This window comes from Manis javanica, chromosome 2, assembly GCF_040802235.1.
Source record: "Manis javanica isolate MJ-LG chromosome 2, MJ_LKY, whole genome shotgun sequence".
Taxonomy (NCBI): domain Eukaryota; kingdom Metazoa; phylum Chordata; class Mammalia; order Pholidota; family Manidae; genus Manis; species Manis javanica.
In genome coordinates, this window is record NC_133157.1 from 49308041 (window position 1) to 49321329 (window position 13289).

Here is a 13289-nt window from a genome sequence, read left to right on the forward strand (position 1 = left end):
AATGTCATTTCCAGATTTCAGACTTGTTGGAATAACTGCATGAAGTAACTTTAGTAATGCAGGGATTGCCTCCTGACAGAAAGATTTGCTTGTTCTTGACAGGCCTCCTAACGAAATCTGCATTTACTCTAAGGAATGTCACTATGCAGAGGCACCCGTGCTGTACTTCACACTTCTTAGGAGAGACAAACATAGAATTTGAGCCATAGTTAATAAAACAGGCTCTGGAGTTAGAAACTGTCTGGGTTTGGGTACGGATTCTGGTTTTTACTGTGGGTCCTTGAACAATTAACTTCCCACCCGCCTGTACTACAGTTTTCCTCTCTATAAAATGGGGACAATATTATAACCATGCCACTATAAATGCAGGCACACACACATACAATATATATATATATATTTTGGGTAATATTTCTTAGTGCTTTATTCTGAAACAAGCCCGAGGCTTAGTTTATTTAACTTAGTTTATTTAACTAAGCCTAAGGCTTGTTTCAAAGTAAAGCACTAAAAAATATTACCCATAATTATGTTATTATAAATTGAGAATACACATGCACAGCATACACCTATATGCATACATAGTTGTAGGTCTGCTCAGGCTGCCCTAACAAAATACCAGATTAGTTGACTGAAGCAAGAGAAACTGATTTTCTCATACTTCTGGAAGCTGGAAGTCTAGGGAGCCAGCATGGGAGGCTCTTGGTGAGAGCTTTCCCCTGGGGTTGCAGAAGGCTGCCTTACTGTGTGTTCACAGATCGTCTACATTGTGTGAGCTCAGAGAGAGAAGAGAGAGCAACTCTCTAGTGTCTCTCCTTATAATGGCACTAACCCGTCAGGAGAGTCCCACCCTCACGACCTCACCTAAACCTAATTACCTCCTGAAGGCTCTGCCTCCAAATGCCATCACATCAGGGATAGAACTGGTCTGATTTCTGGTGGGCGGACACAGTTCAGTACAGGGCAACATTTCTACTAAGAACAAATGTAAATTGTGGCCAAATTATTTTACTGAATAAATCGAGTATGTTAAATGTTAAAGGTGGTATCTTCTCATGTCAAAGACGTACATGTGACAAATGTTAATATTTAAAAATTGTATTCTCAGAAAACACACCATAAAATATGTATGTTAGGCAATATGACAATTTCAGCCCCAGCTTTCTCTCAGAAGAGAGAGCGGAGGCAGTGTGGTAACTGGGAAAGAGCGGGCCACGGAGGCCAGAAGGGGGTTGCCTCATACAAAGCATCTTGAGGACTAGAGGTGATGGAAGTAACGAGCAGGTTGTAGGCTCTACAAATGGCAGCTGTCATTATTGTTGTTGCTGTTGTGTTATGGCTATTATTTTAATCTTTAATTACTTTCTCATGCCCTACTTAGTTACATTCAAGGTTGTATCATCCAAGCAGGAGGGGCCCCCAGAAAAGAAAACATCCTCTTGCCCTAGAAAATGATTTATTTTGCAGTGAAGGGTTTCTTTAGAAATCAGTTGCTATGGTGCCGAGTTGTCAAACTGACTACTCCTTGGCCCTTTTAAAAACCTGTCATGTCAAGTCACAAACCAGGCCTCAAAGTGTTGTATCAAGGATTCTCTAACTGGTGCATACTTTATTTAGATTCTTAAATCATTGGAAAGGGACTCTCATAAGATAGTGGTTAAGAGCAGAGCTGGTGGACCTAAGCCTGGGGTGGAATACTGGTTCCAGAGCTTCCTTGCGGTGACCTCTTAATGGTCTGTTTTCTAGTCATGAAACGGTGATAATAAAGATGACCTACATCGTTGAGTCATTGTGAGGATTAAAATAATTCTGCAATTCCCATTCTTGCAATACCAAATGCAATGGTGTATTTGTATATATGTATAACAGTAACAATATACACAGCAGTAATAGTGTAACTTCATTTGGGTATCCGGATCTAATTCCAATGTGTATAAATATGTGGGAGGTGGTCTTCCCACACATACTTACACCAAGCAATTCTCAAACACCAACAGTGTTGAGAACTCAACTCAATTTTGACATTATCTGCCCAGAGACAGCACCAGATACCCCAGGTTAAGGGCTTGGTCCTACAAGACTGCCCTCCACCCCCAACTCCAGACACCAGTTGCAAGCCCGAGGCAGTTACCTGTGCTTCTGACCAGCTATAGATTGGTGATTTCCACAAGCTCCCCCTTAGGTTCGATTAATTTCCTATAGCAGCTCACAGAACTCAGGAAAACACGTTTAATAAAGGATACCTTAATGGATACAAGTGAACAGCCAGGTAAGGAGAGACACAGGGCAAGGTCCCAAATAAAGGAGCTCCTGTCCTCGTGGAGCTCAGGGCCTGGCTCGGTGGCATGTGGAGGCAATCCGGTTCCCCAAGCACAGAGGCTCTCTCCCACCGAGAAGTAGGATCCAAATGAGCAGAACAGGTGGAGCAGAGCCAAGTGAGAGCGCTCTTCTCACAGGTTTTGTGAGGGCTTCACTGCATAGGCATGACTGACTAAATCATTGGCCACTGGCTGATCCAGCCTCCAGCCCTGCCCTTGGGTGGGGTCCAAAAGTCTCTCATTCACATGACAAAACACCTGTTTCACCTTTAAGACTTCAAAGTGTTTTCAGGAACTGTGGATGAAGACCAAATATACCTGGGAAATATATATTTGGTCAGATGAACGACCAAATATGTATTTCTTATAACTCATTATATCACAATTCATATATACGAAGTACATAAGGCAGAAGAAAAACAAATATCCATCAGTGAATGAATAAACAAAATGTGGTGTATACATACAATAGGATAGTACTCAGTCTGGAAAAGAGGGAAATTCTGACACATGCTACAACGTGTATGAACCTTGATAACATTAGGTGAAGAGAAACAAGCTAGTCATAAAGACACAAATAGGGCTGTGATTCCACTAATACAAGGTACTCAAGAGTAGTTGAATTCATAGAAACAGAGAGAAGAATGGTAACTACCATGGGACAGAGGGGGAATGGGGAGTTAGCATTTATTGAATTGAGACAGAGTTTCGCTTTAGGAAGATGAAAATAATTCTGGAGAGGGATGGTGGCAATGGTTACACAACAGTGTGAATGTGCTTAATGCCACTGAACAATACACTTAAAATGGTGAAAATGGTAAATTTTATACTATGTATATTTTATTACAATAAAAATATATGCATAAACATTTTTAAAAGCTAATAGGGTCTCAATAAACACTATATAAGCATTTGCTATTACCAGCATTATTTATTATTAACAGCAACTTATAAACATGTATGTGCTCTGAGAGGTTATAGGAGGTACCCTGGGAAAGTACCCGTGTTTTTTCCTGCTGAGCTTAGTTGAGACACTGCACACTTAAGGTTACCATCTCCCTGAAAATCCTGACTTTCCCACAGCAGAACCTCCCAGCCACCTGCTCCACTGCGTCTGCCTGGTGATATGATCTGTCTGTACTTTGAGGCTCTTATCAAATGTGCAGAGAATAGGTAACAGAAACACACTGGGTACCTCAAAGCCTGTCATTTCTAAAAGAAGTATTTACAGAGCTCCAAAGCCTGATTTTTATAATTCATAAAATCAATCTCTAATCAAGGCAACATGGGGTTCTTGGTTCTAGAGCTTTATTAAATAGTGAGAGAGCAAGGATGCTCAGCCACTGAAGCACACATAAATATTCACCTGTAGACTTATCAGAAAAGGTCAAAACTGCATCTGATATTGAACTTGAACAAAAAGCCTGTTACAAATTTCATTCTTATTGTAGCACTTATTTTACTTTATAGTCATTAGATGGGTTAGAATGATGATGAACACTTCTTTTGAGCCAGCATTTCAGATGTCCAGTGAACACTGAGAGAAGAAAATCTTGGTTCTATGAAAATTGAATACTTCCCTGAGTAATTTAAAAAGTCTAGGTATTTCTAAATCTTTGAATGTAGCACTGATGATGACTCCTAAATCAACTACTTGCTTGAGTCAGCAATCAGCTCCTCTGTCCCTTCCATCCATTGCTCTTGGTCAGTTAAGAGGCTCCAAGCCCCAGTCAAAGCAAACTGCATGGAATATAGATGGTGGCCATAGATCATTATATACCTCCTAGGATTATCAGAAGATTAGAGGATCTTCTCTCCACCCATCAACCTCAGAATGGTGTCATTTCCTCTGCAGGATTGGCTTATCTAAGCTTGGTTTTCATCTGAGAGCTTCATGGTTGGTTTCAGAGCCAAATGCAGCAACCAGGTCTCAGGTGAACAGCATTGAGCCTGACAACCACAGTAGTTAAATACTTTGATCACATGAAGCAATAGTTTTCTTTCCCAGCATCTTACTGCCCAATGGACACTTAACCTTAGAGTGACCTATGTATCACTTTGTCCAGAAACCTCTTTCACTGGAACCTGGACAGCTTATGAAGGACTTACAGTAGATGTTATAGGGGGAAGCACAAATCAGCAACAAAGACTCTAGAGTTATATTTGCTCATAGACACATACCTATGCAGTGTACTTGGAAAATATTTTTTCCAAATGTTGTAACGAGAGGTCAAGCTATACAATAGGACTAAATGAAAATGAAAGTAGGTGTCAAGGAAATGGATGATAGGGTTTTGTAAAATTGAAGTCATGTAATAGATGAAGTAATAGTATAACAAAGTATTTCAGACATCAACAGATCTTCAAAAGTAGGACAATGGGTTATGTGATGAGGCAAAGAGCTGTTCTTACTATTTCAAGATCAGCAAGAAGGCACCTGAGTCTCTGGTTTTCCTCTCCTCCCAGACAGACAGCATTTAGCTCAAGCCATCTGGAGCTACGTATGTGACTGCATGAAATGGATGTCACACACTTCTAAATTACAAGGACGGACAACTCCTCCAGTGATGAGAGAACCATTTATCCTGTGGTGTGCCTATGCTCTGCAAAGGGGAGAAATCTATACTCAGAAACATCCTGTCCACATACCAAGCTTTGGAAATAAACCTGCAGATTCCATTTTTAGCTCCCCTATACACAGTGGGTCTCTATAAAATCTTATCTAATCCTTGGCTTCTTTAACAACTTGGAATAGTGCTTCTGCCACCAACTGTACATGGCAGGGGTTGGGATTCCCTGCTCTGGAGAGCTTACTGACAGTAAGCAGTTACTGGGCTCTTGTAAAAGCCCATTTCTGATGCACTTTCTTAAGGAGCAGAATGTGTGGATACTGAGGCATGTACCTTCCCAGATATTTGCTGCTGGCTTTGCTTAGGAAATTCCAATCATCTGGTTCTTATCACCACTGCACTGCTGGGGGATATGATGAACTGCCAGTGACATAGTGCACAATCTTTCAGAGGCCACTGCATGAAGCCTGTCCCCTGCTACTGAGGAGAAAAGTCAATTCTGTAACAGGGTATAAAAGCTGTCCAGGCTAAGGAAGGACTCTTGGGTACCTGTCTTCCTTTTTTTCCCCATTGTGCCTATGCATGCACGCACACAAGTATACCCCTTTCACATTCTTGTGAGGTCACCTAACTGCTCCTCAGCCTGGAGGATTGGTGGAAAACGCTGGGATTTATTAAGTACGCATGTGCCAGGAAGTATGCTAGAATTTACACAAATTATCATATTTAATCTTCACAATGATCCATGTCAGGTTGGAGATTTTTTTCCTATGTCATAAATAAGAAAATGGGAGGCTCAGAGAAGTTGAACCCTGTGTATCATGGTGCAGGAGAAGGAGCACAGACTTATGAGTCAGGCAACTTTACTAATCATATACCAGTAAACTTAACTTGGGCACACTGCCTATCTCTTTGAGCCAGAGTTTTTTCATTTGTAAAATGGGAACATTAATATTTTTCTTACTTGAGTGACTGTGAACATTAACTGAGAGAACATTTGGTAGAGTCTTTGGTGTTTTAGTGTTAATTATTTCACCTTTCCATTCATGCCACAAATATACCCACCCACAAATCACACAGCTAGTATCTGGTGGAGCCAGGTTTTAAACCCTCTCTAACTATCTTTTGTGCTGGTCAATTTTGACCTTTTTTCCCATTTATCAGTACATGAATTTTTTAAATAGAAAAACAACTAATGTTGCCTTTCTTTTGAAGAAATCATTTTGTCCTCAGATTTTTTTCTCAGTCCGGGAATAACAACTTGGAGATGGATTTAAGACAACTTCATTACTTTTTAGGAAACGAAAACCTGACTCTGCTCAACGTCAAATGCTTCAGTAAGATTTTTATTTCAGAACTATGATAACTTGATTTTTTTTGTGTTCTATCCAAGGACAAGGCTAGATTACAGCTCATCTAGGAAACTGCTGAGAAACTTCTGGCTGTTTTGCAAAGTGCCACCACAACACAATTTCACAGCCAGTTGAATTAAAATCCATAATTGCTGATATGAGCAAAGATTAGTGTTGAAGAAATCTGCAACTGGTCACTGAGTATTTTGAGTCAGCTTATCTCAGGCACAGGCATAGTAAAATATTCTGGTACTGTCAGTTTCTATTCCTTTCAGAGCATAAACTTAGCAAACAGAGATGCTCTGCTTTGTAACATTGATAGAATATTAATATAAATATTATTATGCATTCTTCCTGATAGAGATTTCAAACTTGAAGTTTGGATGGAAACCTGTGTGTGTCTGTGTATGTGTGTGCGTATGCATGTGCATATAGACATATATACATAAATATGTATGTGTACATATTTACATATTAATCTTCCACACTATAATCTTCCAGACTCCCTCTCTCTATATATAGAGTCTGGAAGATTTAAAGAGATTTTCTACTAGAAAAACCCTGTCAGTCTGGTTTTCTTTTTCCACTGTATAATTTGCTTTATAATAACAACTATAAAAGCCAAACTCTTGAACTCAGGGGCTGCTCAATTAGGAATAGAAGGCTGAAACCAGTCATTCCACTTCTTTCACAAAGGAAAACTGGACAATAGGAGAATTGTATCCTGCAGAAACAAGCTGTAGTAATTAAAAAACAAAATCATTTGTTCCCATGCTTGTGCTGACAGTCATGGCCTCCCTGTCCCTTGTACCATAGGGATATTTTACTATTTTACCTCAGGTGTGAAACTGAAGTTGTGCTACCTGGGGTTCTAAACATGAAGCTTCTCTTCTTAATGGCTGTTTTTTCTATACTTAGAAAGGAAAAATCTCTGGTGGGAATAATATGTAGCCCAAGCACCAGATAAAATAGTGGAGTATCGTCTCCTGGGGCTTCCACACCCCTGCACTCCTCAAAACAGGCATGTTTGAAACACCCTGCAAATGAAATTCCTTCTCTGCTCTTTTTTGTGAATTCCTGACTGCCTGGTGAGCCAGTTAGAAGTTTCAGTTTCCATTTCCATCCAGCCTAACTAGAGCCCTGTCCAAACTGTGACTCCCATCAGCCATAGATACTTTCTGCAGCCCTGGCAAATTCTGCTGAAATGCATTTACAGAACATCTGTAGAACTAACGAAGTATCTGAGGCTCTGTAAAGCACATGCTGGAGTTTGGAATTGTGGAGAAAGAATTCCTGACAGAGAAAAAGCTCACTTTGTGACTTGTTGAGGAAAGGAAACTGGAAAGTTAATATGCCTCAGTTTGATGAACAAAAATCCTAATTATAATTGATAATAGAGAAGCTGTAAAAAAAAAAAAAAACCACACCAGTTAACTTCGTGCCTTTTACCAAGACTGTGGTTTTATCAGAACTTAACCTAATTCTTCTTCGTTTGACCATAGCGCCATCTGAGCCAAGAAAAAAATTGGCTGTCATGGTTCTGCACGAAGCTCCAAAGGGAATCTGGGTGGAATTGGGGCTCTATTCCTGTGCTCATGATCAGGTGCTGCCCCTCTCAAGTGCCATTCAGCTATTATGGAATGAATGCTTGGAACTGAAATCTAAACATTCTCCCTGACTCATCATTATATGTTCTTCTTTTCTATATTTTTGTTTCTACTTTTGCTTCCATGAAATTATCTTTACCTAGAAAAAGCAGAATAAACTCTATCTCAATATTTTACTTAATCTGCAATTATTTGATGTTCCATCTATGTGTGATCAATTTGTAAGACTTAATACAGAATAAATTTTAAACAAGTTTTTGTAGCTATTTAGAATCATCATGTTACATAACAATTATCTTCCCAATTGCAAATTCTTCAAGGGCAGGGATTAGGAGCTTCCTACAGTTACCATGGAAACAGTCACTATGCATGATTAGAATAAAATATGAGATTTAGACAAATATTTAATAGATGGTGAAATGCTTTGCTTTAAATTCTAGATCACTTGCTTACCTGTCATTTGTTTCTCAAAAACATACACAGGGCATGGGATAAGCCAGGAGGTGGCGTAGGGTGGATGGAGAGAAAAGAAGAGGGTAGAGTAGGTCAAGGGAGAGAGAGGAAGATTGCATTACTTGAAATTTCCAAGTGGTTTTAAGTTCTGGGACTTCCTTCTTTTCTCCAGCTCATATATGTACCACCAACCCCCTATTACACACTAGGAGATGGATGATGTAAAAAAACACTGCACCTGTAACTCAGATGCATGTTTCAAAAAGCACTAGCTCTTTCAATCACCATATGTCTTTATCTTCCATAGATAACATTTCCCTCTAGTTTTAGCCTATAGTTATTGGTAGCAGCTTGAATAATTAGCACAGTTTTGCAAGTTTTGCAGTTGGGCAGTACATCATTCTGAGGGTCTACTTAGGGTCCTGGTAATACTTTTCCATCAATGTAAAGCAAAGCAACCAAACATCCCAGAAATCCAAAAGCATCGTAATTGTTTAACGCAGTTTTATGCCAATAATCAACAGATTTCTTTAGCATCTACACCCGACTAGATGCTCTGGGGCCAGGGAGCTTTGTAAGTAAGGCAGAGATGGCAACCAGCAAGTGATGGTTTCCATTCCGGATTTACCATTTCCAACAGTTCCCTCTTTGATTCTATGTCTACTAGCAATTTCCCATCAGCTCCAGAGCTTATTACCCCATAGTCTCTGCCTCTTGGCTTATAGAGGAACTTGTTAACTTTCTCTTGAATGTTAAATTCTCATCCTGCACGCTATTTTTCTACTCCTGCTCACTCCCTTGAGCCCAGCCTGGTGGAGCAACATCTTTGAGAGGATTTATAATTTAGTGAGGAAGTAAGATAAACAAAAACAAATATTTGACTGTTCAACATCTTGTACATTTAATCAGACACTAAGTCTTATCAATTCCATTTCTGAAATGCCTCTCTCTTCCAATTCCACCCTCTCTACCCCAACTTTCACTGTCTTAATTCTGGTTCTAGTATTTTGTGCCTGGCACTTTGCAACAGGCTTCCTTTCTGATTTTTTGACCTTCAGCTTTTCCTTCCACCAGTCTGTCCTCCACAATGCTGTCAGTTGTCTTTCTAGAATCTAGAGCTAAACTGTTCCCTCCCTGGTAAAAGATATTCTTTGGCTCCACTGTCTAGAGCTGGTGGTATCTAGTAATGGATTCCAGATGGGCTATGAAGATTCAGAAACTGTATGCAATATTTTGGGCATGTGTTATTATATTTCTGGAAAGAGAACTCATAGCTTTTGTCAGATTCTCCAAAAGAGGTTAAGAACCACTGGGTATAGTACAAATTCCAAATTATTAGTATGGCAGACAACACCCTTCCTAACCTGGCCCTAAGTCAATGTTCTAGACTTACTTCTGCTATTCCTGGTAACTCATGTCCTCTACACTCCAGTGACTGGGCACTGCTGCTCAGACAGGCTGACGGGGGCTCTCTTGATACTCTGTCCATGATCTTGCTGCTGCCTACACTTCCCTCCTCTCCATCTTCCTTGCATCTTTTTACTTTCTTCACCTTGTGGACTCCTGCTGCTGCTTTAAGATGCAGCTCCAACACCATCATCTAATGAAATGGTCTCTAGTCTCCAGATGCAATCAGTCACTGCCTCCCCTCTGTCTTGTGAGCATCTTGCCAGGACTTCATACACATGACTGGTTTAGCATTTGTCAGCCACTGTACTGTAGTTACTTGTTTATGCATCTATCCCCAGGCATGGACTGTGTGTTTCTTGAGGCCCTTGGTGAAGATGACTATGTCTTTGTACCCCCAGTGCCTTATAGAGCACCAGATATGTAATCAGTCTCAGTGCATATTCATCAAATGAATAATTAACACAAGGCAGGCTAGGACAAGTTGTAGGTGAGCATCTAAATCACAATGGCTGTCAGCTTTCACACTTATTCATATACTTTCAGATTCTCTAAAGATGGGAGTGGGGGAGATAGTGGGGGAATATTTATATATAAGCAGAAGCTGCAGATAAGCAATGGAATCAAAGAAGAAAAAAATTAATCTAACCCATGAAAGAAAAAGACAGTCATATTTCTGCTTATTCACTTGTCTCTTTATGCCAACTTTAAATTTAAACAAAAATGTTTGTAGCAGAAAACTGATTAACCTGTCACATCTTGCCTGCATCTAGCCTAACCCAACTCCTAGATGACTGTCGGCCAGAGTCTTCACTGCTAGTAAACCCTAGTCAGTCCTTCCGCAGTACTTGGGAAGCAGTGCTTTGTGGAGATGAGTGTGCTGGGAATATGAGGAAACAAAGTCGGTGGGTTAGGGGTCCTGACTTAATTAAAAGCATAGGCTCTACCAATAAAACAGTAAAGAATATTTGATTAAATCATACTTCCATGAAGGCAAAAATTAGCACAGAATATATAACCATAAAGCACAGAAAACCTTAATGTTGAAGAGAATTAATCAGGAAAAATTACTTGATAGAAACAAGTTTTGATAGAAGTTCTAAAGTAAGGATTCTAGACTGGGGAGAATATATTCCATTGGATTCCATGCAAAAATAAATCTAAAAATTCAAATCATAGAGCTCTGATGTTGAAAAAAATTAATAGAGGTAAAATATTGCTATGAGCCATTAAAGCTAGGGACTGTGATATTCTGCCTAATGGCTAATGTGGGGCTTGGTAAGGAGAATGACATTCAGGGGATATTTAATATTTAACTGATTTTTTTTCTTTTTGTTTCATAGGGCAGGAAATAGGAAGGTAGGTGAAATGGGTAGAAAAAATAAATAAAATGTTTCTGAGAATGGACATGGATAATATTGATGGTAAAAAATTTCTGAACAGGGACACTGGCTGGGGGTTAGGACTTGGTCATTATGCTCTTTTTCAGATACTTTGCCTTTTCCATAGTGGTATTTTGGGCTACTTAGTTCTCCAGGCATCCGTTTACTCACTTCCACAAGAAGGAATTTTGGACAGATACTTTCTAGGACATCATTAGCCATAAAAATGTCTATGATCCTAAATTAGCCTATCTCATTTCAGCATATTTACAGACCAATTTTCTAACCTGTAAAATGGGACATGAACATTTGCTTGATTTAGCTCATGAGGTTGTTGTAAAGATTACTGAAAAAATAAAAGTGCTAAAATATGAAAGTGTTGACCAGTCCAATTGCTAAATGAAATTCTAATAGCAATGATCCTATGCTTTAGTTAAAATAATTGTTTTTATTAAAAAGTAATTCTTGAAACAGAATCTCTATTTGGGACCATTTTTTTTTTTTTTGGTAATACATTTAGCAGCATGCAGTACCTCTATGAAATCCTAAAGTGCCTTTTGAAGAAAAAAATGCTAAATTATACTCTGCACATTTTATTACTAAATGTGTTCTATTTAATTCTTTGCAAATCAGTAAATACAGATAAAGCAAAACTTTTCCAAATGGTGAGATAAAAGTTAGCTTCATTTGCTGTTTTTTACTTTTTGTATTAACTTATTTCCTATCCAAGTGTTACAGAGTAATATTTTTTTCTTCTGATGTTTCTACTATAATAATGTCTATCAATAATTTTCATGACATAGTTTGTCTCAGAACTATGTTACTGCAGTTCTCTACTGGTACAATTCACAACTTTTTAAAAGTATTTAGATTTACAGATATATTTTCAGTATGTTTAGTCCTTTATCAATAACAATTGATAGTCAACTGCTCTTGCCTGGTATAGTTTTTGTTGTAACTACAGCAATCAGGGCAAGCATTCTCTAGTTAAATGATATTTATTTTGCAAACCTAACAGCCTATAGTTTTTTTCACTAATATTGTGCAGAGCAGATTATAGTGTAAATTCCTTACTTTAAATCATTGCACGTCTTTTGTTTTCTAAAAAGACTTGTCTTTCTCAGTCAATTATAGTTTATCATTATTATCTGTAAACAGATCTACTGGTTTTGAGATGGAAAATAAAATTGGTGATTAGAGAAATATACCAATCATCTCTTCCTCTCTCAGGGTCAAGTTCATGAAAAGTCTATTTTTGAACTGGCTAAATTCCCTGTACTGTTAGCATTTTAAAATCATAATTGAAAAATATTATTCAGTATTGTACATATGGAAGTCATAGTCTTCCATTTGTTTGTAAATTAAATGATAATGTCAAGAAGCCATGAGAAAACCCACTTATTAAATGTTTATTATGAAACAATACATTTTTTGTGATTCTTCTGAGCCTTTCTCTGACTCAATGCTTGATAAAAGAGAAGCAAATACTGTTTCTCTGAGAATTCATAAAATTCAAATTTTGCTGTCAGTGGGCAAGAATATTGAGTCTGTCACCTTTTTGTTTTCAGTGAGAATAATTTTTTCTTCTGCATCACTATTAGTTAATGATAGGAATATTTATATGCATTGCATTTAACATATTTAGCAATGTGAAAAGTGAATAGATTGAGGTCACTGTAATTTTATAATCATTAAAATGCCTCAGGAATGCATTAAAATGGATCTTGGCCATGGACAATATCAAGATTGCTGAGGCACACCACAGGCATCTTTTTTAAAGCCTGTTTTGTAATAAGCAGAGAACGTGAAGGTGCTAAATCATGGTTTACTACCCCATTTGCCTCATGGCCTCTCTGTCCCTGGTACGGGGCCTCAGAAATCAATTTCACAGACGGCCGCTATCAGCATTTTTGAGCTATAAGACAAAAGCACTTTCTCTTCTTTTTATTAAAAGCAAGCTCACTTTTATCTCGGCTCCTGCTTCGTGCTTCCCTGCATTTCCTTTCCACTTTGTCAGCGGTGAGAGTTAAACTGTCTCCTGCTTCCTTCCCTCTCACTTCTCAACTTCTTGAAAGGCTCATCTACACCCACTGCACCCACTTTCTCAAATTCCTTAACCCTTTGCAAGCTGGCTGCTGCCCCACCCCGAGTGACGTGGCTCCTCTAAAATTCGGCAGGATCCCTAATTCGCCACATCCTATGA

The 13289-nt window shown here is 38.7% G+C and overlaps 1 protein-coding gene across 5 annotated transcripts in view; it reads right to left on the reverse strand.

Annotated features, from left to right (window-relative positions):
- The window catches only part of ADAMTSL1 (ADAMTS like 1), an 869288-nt gene that overhangs the window by 330078 nt on the left and 525921 nt on the right, over positions 1-13289 (reverse strand). The window lies entirely within an intron of this gene.